Source organism: Vidua chalybeata, chromosome 11, assembly GCF_026979565.1.
Source record: "Vidua chalybeata isolate OUT-0048 chromosome 11, bVidCha1 merged haplotype, whole genome shotgun sequence".
NCBI classification, from domain to species: domain Eukaryota; kingdom Metazoa; phylum Chordata; class Aves; order Passeriformes; family Viduidae; genus Vidua; species Vidua chalybeata.
Window position 1 is genome coordinate 291,501 of NC_071540.1, and position 7,829 is coordinate 299,329.

The 7,829-nt window shown below is 45.0% G+C and overlaps 1 long non-coding RNA gene across 1 annotated transcript; it reads left to right on the forward strand.

Moving 5' to 3' along the window:
• Positions 1-3,627: 3,627 nt before the first annotated feature.
• On the forward strand, positions 3,628-5,476 carry LOC128793742 (uncharacterized). Its single transcript, XR_008432875.1, has 2 exons — positions 3,628-4,017; positions 4,820-5,476. It is a non-coding gene; the product is annotated as an uncharacterized LOC128793742 (long non-coding RNA).
• Positions 5,477-7,829: the final 2,353 nt, after the last annotated feature.

Consider the following 7,829-nt stretch of genomic DNA (forward strand, 5'->3'; position numbering starts at 1 on the left):
ATATACCGTGACACTCAGCAATGCATAAATAAGATGCAAAGTGTCACACAAGAATCTGATTTAAAGGGTTCTCAAGGCAGTTTTCAGAAGATTTTAAAATCAATAACATCACTAAAACATCACATATAATTTTGTATTCATAATAGAACATATATGTTCAAGGTGTACACAAAAGTGAAGCACAAAGCAACAAAAATTTGTCAGCCTATAATCTCTACTGATATTAAAATTCACATTGATAAGAAATAAACAAACAGAAGGTTTGTCTTCATGTGTGATGGAAAGTTCAAATGAAGAAAAGTCTTGGAAAAAAAAATCTGGAAAAATATCTGAAAATCCATCTGTTAAAAAAATAGAACACTTTTTCCAAGGTTTATTGGAAGAGATATAGCAGCTCTGAATCGTGTCCACATACACAGGACCTCACAGGACCAATTCTGTGCCTGGCAACAGTCTTTGGAAAACTTTGGAGAAGAGCTTGGAAGCCGGGTCTGGGAGTAGGCCTGGAGAAAGCAGCCTTGATCCTCATGTATTCATATGTGGGAGAGGGATAGATCAGCCCAAAATCAAGTAGATATTTAAAGCACTTGCAGAACACATATTTTTGATGTTCTTTGTAGATTTTTGCTGGCTCCCAAGGTAAATAAAGGATAGAAGGTGTAGAAAGGCAGAATGTGTCTAGAAGGGATAGAAGGACCAAGGAGAGGAGATGCAAGAACACAAACTCACCCAAAAATGTTATCTAAACCCTGCAGTGTTCAGGCCATGTCAGGAAAATGGGGAACCCTTAAGGGATGAACAATATGAGACAGTAACATGTCCAGGAATACATTGTTCTGTTTTCAGATTGCTAAAATCAACTTATTTTTTTGGGAAGAATATTCAAAATGTGACTAATCTGTATTATGACTGTTGGTTTATATATTTTTGTATGGCAAATGATGGAGAAAAATAATATAAATTACAATAATATTGACAATTATGTGATTTAGTTTCCTAATGAGTTTTGCTGTCTGTGTTTCATGGCACAGCCTTCAAACACTAATTTATACAAAGATTCCAAGCCCAGAGCTCATCTATCATTAATAATTTTGTGGAACTGGCAATTACTAATATGTGCACAGTGCCATTTTATTTTATAAAAATGTCCCCTTAAAATTAGGTTGCCTGAAGTTCCTGATGTGCAAATTAAGCATCTAATTTATCTTGCCTGGTCTTCCTGGCTGGCTTGATCAGGCTTACATTAGGCAGGCAGAAAGGGAGCGTTAAATGTAAAAGAGCAATCTGTGAAAGGCAGCAATCTGTGAAAGGCAGCAATTACAGCCAAGCAGAAGGTCAGAGGTCACCTGTTGCTGCAGGTCTCTCCACAGACAGCAACAGGCACTACTTTCCCAGGCATTGTCCTGAAGAAGGCTGTGAAAAGATCAGAGAAAATAATGAAAAACAATTATTATCTTCACTTGCTGCACTTGTTGTTGTGAGCATGTGGAATGTGTTATGGAGATTTGTTTACCAAAGGGTGATTTCTTAATTGGCCACTGGTGATGGTGTATGGATTCAATTGACCAATCTGGTCAAAGTTGTACTGGACTGTTGGCAAGGTCAATGGTTTTATATATATATATATATATATATATATATATATATATGTATATGTATATATGTATATATATATATATAAAATAAAGTGATTGATCAGCCTTCTGAAATCATGGAGTCAATGCTAATTATTACCTGGCATGGACCCATGCTACGATAAGTGGTGAACCCTGATGCTGGGTGCAGCCTAGGCTGAAGAACCAGGACCCTAATGGATCCAGCCACGTTTGCAGCCGAGGCTGAACACTCACTGAACCCTCCTGAACCCTCACAGAAATTGCATCCAGCAGCCTTTCGTGGAGACACAGGATGGGCGGAGACACCTCGGGACCCTGCTGGGACCCGGCCAGAACTCCGCCGGGACTTTGTCGGGACTTCCCCAGGACGCCGTCGCACCCCTGCCAGGACCCGCAGCGCCCCAGGCAGCACGCTCGTAACCGGACACCTTCTGCTTCCCCGGAAAGGTAATAGTAACCTTTTCCCACATCTTCCCGGAGAAGATTTGTCCCTTCAGACCGTGTTTTGGCCCCGTAGCCTAGAGGCTGGGGCAGGAAAGAGATCTCCTGACAATAGCACACCCCTTGACCCGGGGTGGGCTTGCAATTGCGAAGAGATGCCTGCAGAACTGGGCATTCGATTTTCTGTGTTAGAAGAGGCAACCCTTGAAGAGTGGAAACTTCTGATTCATCATCACAGACTCTCTGTGTCAGAAGAGGCTCTCTACAGGTTTTTCAGTTGGGCAAAAACTCGTGGTTTCCCTGTTATAAATGAAAAATGATCCAGCCAAATTAAAAAAATAAAAATAATTTATTTTAGCAATAGAGATATAACTTAGCCAGCCACAAGGAAAAGGACAGTGCCGAGCCCGGGATCGGCACTGGGTGCGAGACAAAGAGGTCAGCCTCAGCAGAGGTTTTCCTCTATGCTCCCACACCACCATCCTGGTACAAGTGATTTTTATAGGGAAAATTTTGCCTGAAGCCAGGATTTCGGCATTCAGTCCTTTGTTTCATTCAGAGTCCCATAAGTTGATGAGATTGCCTTCTCGGTGACAAGGCAGAACAATTCGAAGTCCGGTGCCGTTGAAACTCTTGATGAAATTTATGGGAATATGGTATTCACATGTATCAGCCCAGGGGATGTTCCTGATGCCCAGCCCGGGTTGTTCACGTGATGATCAGCACCTGGGTGTCTCCATATCGCTTCAGATAAGGCCCATCTCCTGGCGAGCCACATCCTTTTGCTTGTAAATCGGGTTTCAACACACACCTGGTTTTGCCTGAGAAGGGGGTCTTCTAATGCCAGAGGGTACATTCTAACAACTATTTAATATTATATATATATCATGCAAAAAAATGGCGCGAATTATACCTGTTACATATAACATTCCCCATGGGTGGGGAATCCTCCTTGGATCCATGGGCCTGGGACTCACTGGCTCTCTTCTTTTGGGGAAACTCAGGCGAGGTGCGAGAATACCTCGACTACTATAGATCTGGTTACTGCTTTTCAGAGTAGTAAGGGGCCAGACCCCATGAGAAACAATCCACTTCGGTGGGCACATCCCAATCGGGCTTGGAGGAGCACTTCCCCCGGGCGGGTGGTCATCAGCCTTCTCCGCCGCGGCCAGCCGGGGACCCATCCTTTCCCAGACAGCCCCGCTAGTTCCTTCCCCCTGCACTGTGGGGGGAGCCGGCATTGCACCCAGAACAGCTCGCTCCGGGCTTCCCGGCGGATGTGCAGGAAGGACCGGTACCTTCTGCAACTCCACCTTCTCGGTCAGCAATTGCTCAGACAGGAGCTGCGGTCGCTCCTGCCCCTTTGCCTTCGCCAGCACCAGAGGTACCATAGCCTCTTCCTCCGTGCGGCGTGTGGATTGGCCCCGCCGCTGGGTCTCCCCCTCCCTGCACCGCAGGCGGGGGCGGAGCCGTCCCCACCGCCCTCCCACGCTGGAGAGCACATCCAGCCCCCCTGCACTGCAGCCCTGCACTGGAGAGCACATCCAGCCCCCCTGCATCACAGCCGGCAGCCGCTTCATCGGCAGCGGTGCTCGCTGCGCCGGCCGGGGATGCCCCCCGCCAGCTCCGCTGCCTCCAGCCGGCCCGACTCCCACCCGGGACGTGAGCTGTGGCTCTGAGGAATATCCCAGCCCGCCTTGCCATTCCCTGCTGCCCCGCCCCGCGCTGTTTCCCTCGGGTTCCCAACGAACGCGGACAGGGATGACATCAGTGAACACCGACAGCCTGTCCCTCAGCAAGGATACGCCCTCGCAGCTGGGCGCCGGCCTGACCGTGCCGCGGAATCTGAAGATCAACATTGCCCTGGAACGAGCACTTCCCTGCCGTGCCTTGGGCACCCCGTGTGTCCCGCTCTCGTTCGCAGGGCGGGAGGAGCGGGTTCCTGAGAGGCTGTGACTTGGTCCGTGCCCGGGACGGGCGGGAGAAGGGCGAAATGCTGGGGGGAGTGCCAAGACATTGGCAGCGTGGTGGGGGTGGGCAGTGAAGGAGAGGACGGAAGAGAATCGCCCATCTGGGGATGGGCACAGGCTGTCCCAGGGGCCCAGATCCAGGGGCCCCAAATGACATCAGTGCAAAGCTGGGGGAAGGGAACAAGCTGAATGAATCTGGGCTCGGCAGCGGGGTTGTCACCGCCCCACCCACCGTGGCAGGGTCCGGTGGCAAAAAAAAAAAAAAAGGTGAAAGAGCTACTGTCTTCACTGACAGCTCCATGTGCTAGAAGGCCATGAGTCAGCCTCGGCCCAAGTGGTTGAATTAAACGCTGTGGCCGTGGCATTTCAGAAATTTTCTCAGTACCTCTGAATTTGATAACAGTTTTACACAGAAAAGGCAATCCTGTAAACCATCCAATTAGAGCTTGGGCTGTGGCCAGGCCCTGACTCTACCTGGGTGGGAAGGATTGACAATCAACCCAGATGTTTTCTGCATCCAAAGGATTCAAGTCATTTTGGCTTGCCAATTTGACCACATCTATATATGACAGCTAAGCCTAGTTCAAAGGAAATTTGGAAAATCATGATCTGGACATGATTTCCAATTCTGCTGATTTGAGGTTGTTCATCAGCTGTTGCAGACTCTGGGATGACAGTCAGTGCTATAGTGCCTGATAATTATATAATGTCACATGTATTATTGATTATGTGCATTATCTGATGGATTTGTAATAGTTGTTAGCAACCTTCTTCAGCTGTTCTCTGTTTCAGGACCAAGAAGGATATTCGGGGATGTCAAAGATCAACATCTCCAGTCAATGGACCTTCTCCTGAGACTCAGCTGTTTGGACTTTGAAACAATAATCACTCTTTGCATTGTTGTTTGATTTTCTTATATTGTAAACCTTGTCTCAGTGATATGATAGAGATAGATATTCCACAGGTAAAGAATCTCCCTGACCATTCTAAGTCAGCATCTGACTGAGGTTCTGATTGACAACCAGCAGATTGCTAAGGGAACTTCTCGAGCTGTGTTTGTTTTCCTTCCTGCAAAGGGCCCTGCAGAGGACTAGAAACACTGCCTTTTTTCTTTAAACACAAAAGGGTGAACTGTGGCCGCAGCTCTCTGGCCACCGAGAGCAACAGGCACAACTTTTCCAGGCATTGTCCTGGGGAAGGCTGTGAGAAGATCAGAGAAAAGAATGAGAAACAATTCTTATCTCCACTTGCTGCACCTGTTGTTGTGCACACATGGAATATGTTATGGAGATTTGTTTACCAAAGGGTGATTTCTTAATTGGCCACTGTGATAGTGTTTGGATTTAATCAACCAATCTGGTCAAAGCTGTATTGGATGTTGGCAAGGGCGATGGGTTTTTCTGAATAGTATAGTATAATATAATAAAGTGATTGATCAGCCTTCTGGAATCATTGAGTCAATGCTAATTATTACCCAGCGGGGACCCGTGCTATGATAGTCACCAGCCTCAGTGAGGTGAGAAGAATGAGAATGTTCCCAGCCTGAAACCGTCTTAATTTATGAAATTTCTGGGAAGCTTTTGTATCTCCTGATCAAGGATTTTCCTGTAAGATATATCATCCAATATCCTGTTCCACCACAGGGTTACTGGACCTGCTGTTATTTGCACCAAGGATGTGCTCAACGAAGAGAACTGCCAGAACTTTCCAAACCTTTATTCTCAGATGGGGCTTCCAGAATCTGAAAGGGAAATTAAAGCAAGTTAACTTCTCTGGCTGACAGCTCCATCATCAAGATGTGTGGCTCCTAACTAGACACACAGAGATTAGACACACAGACACAGAGACACAAAGATTAGACTGAGCACAGAGCAAGAGGGGAAGGCAACAGAGACATAACAGATGACTAAAAATTATTTTCCTCCTTAATTCTGTGACCAGCTTGTTTATCTAAACTCTTCTTTAAGAAAGGAATATCACTGAAAGCAGACAAACCTCCCTGGGGTTATATTTTGCAGAATGGAACGTACCAAACCCCCTTGCTAGACTAACTGCTTCCACAAGGAAAAATCTGTTTGGAATTAAACTAAACAGGCATCATTTCAAGTTAAAAAGATTTTGCTGTCCTTGGAGGTTTAGTATAATATCCAAACAAAAAGTAAACCACAGTATTGGGTGTTGCTCCCTGCAATCCCACTGCAATCACTTCTCACAAACCACTACTGAGCACAATTCCAACAGGTGCAATTGCAGGAGATAATGACTTGCTTAGCTATTCAAACCCGATAAAACTATCAGCTCTAATAACTCCTCCAGAACACTTAATATAGTGGGCATTTCATTACTGGTTTCAACATTCTCAATATTTAATGACCATAAACAGATGGAAATGCTTTACATTCAGCTCCTCGCCCTGTGGAGTTGAAAGTAGGTTAGAGAGAAAAGTTTAGCAAACCGTTTCTGAGGAATATTTTTGATTAATCTTAACACTGACCTGGCACTTGGATAGAATTTAGAGAAAAATGCGCTAATTTACTGTGTTTAAAGACTGCATTATCTTGTTATATTGATTTGAGAATTTTTTCTGCTTTCTTTTTCCTTCTGTCATAACCTCCACTGTGGCCTTGTCTTCATTTTCCTTAGAATAAGATCATTTACATTGCCATTTATGAACCTACCCAAAATATATGAATGCTCTCTGGAATCAGTAGTTCTAGCTGAGAAGAACAAAGAAAAGATGACACAGAGGAAAGCTGGCACTGTGCCTTCCTCAAAATCTGGTCATTTATTCTGAAGCTGAAACAAAAATTGTTGGGTCCTCTGCTCCTCCATGAAGTTTGGATCTTTCCCAACACTTGCCATGAAACCTTCCCGTAAATAATTTGGAGCTGTTTATTTACCTACATTAGAAAGCTTTTGGCAGTAATGAGTCCTGAAAACTTAGAGCAGACAGTAAAGAGAAAGATTCTGCAGAGCATAAAGATTGAGATGGAGAAAAACTGCCACAAAGATTGAGATGGAGAAAAACTGCCACTGTCTTCCAAAATTACTGTCTCAGGACACTTGATTTTTAGGCTTCCTACATCAAGGCCTCTCCAAGAGGATGATATTCCCAGGCATTAGAAACGATGACTTTGAGGATTCTCAAACTTACAGCAACGATATCACAGCCTGAGCTGAACAGCTTCATTTATATCACCATCTCTCTCACCTTTACTCCAGATATGAGTCTAATTATGTTTCGCTTGATTTAATTAGCTATATTTCTGTCTGAGGAGGATTCTTAATTTATTCCTCAGTCTTCAGAACTGACTACTTTATCTAGCAACATCCTTTTGAAAGAAACAAAATTAAAGCTGCTTTAATTAAGCACTTTCTATGGGAGAGGTGCAGAAACAGCCCAACACAAAAAAACATATTAATTATTTAATGGCTAAAAAGAGTTCCCTCTGAGGATGGTGAGGCACTTCCAGGTTGTCCAGAGAACCTGTGGCTGCCCCTGTATCCCTGGAAGTGTTCCAGGCTAGGTTGGATGGGGCTTGGAGCAACTTGGGATAGTGGAAATTGTTGAAACTAAATGATCTTTAAGGTTCCTTCCAACCCAAACCATTCTGGGATTCTGTGATTATGTTGCCATTCTATCTGAGAGCAAAGAAAAGACCATGATGATCACAATGTGTGGTGAATGCTAAGACAGCCATACATAATCCAGCCACAGGGAAAAGCTGACACACTGCACAGGAGGTCATAAAAAGTTCATCGGGAATTCAGCTGGAACTCGCCTAGCTCTTGGTGACATGGG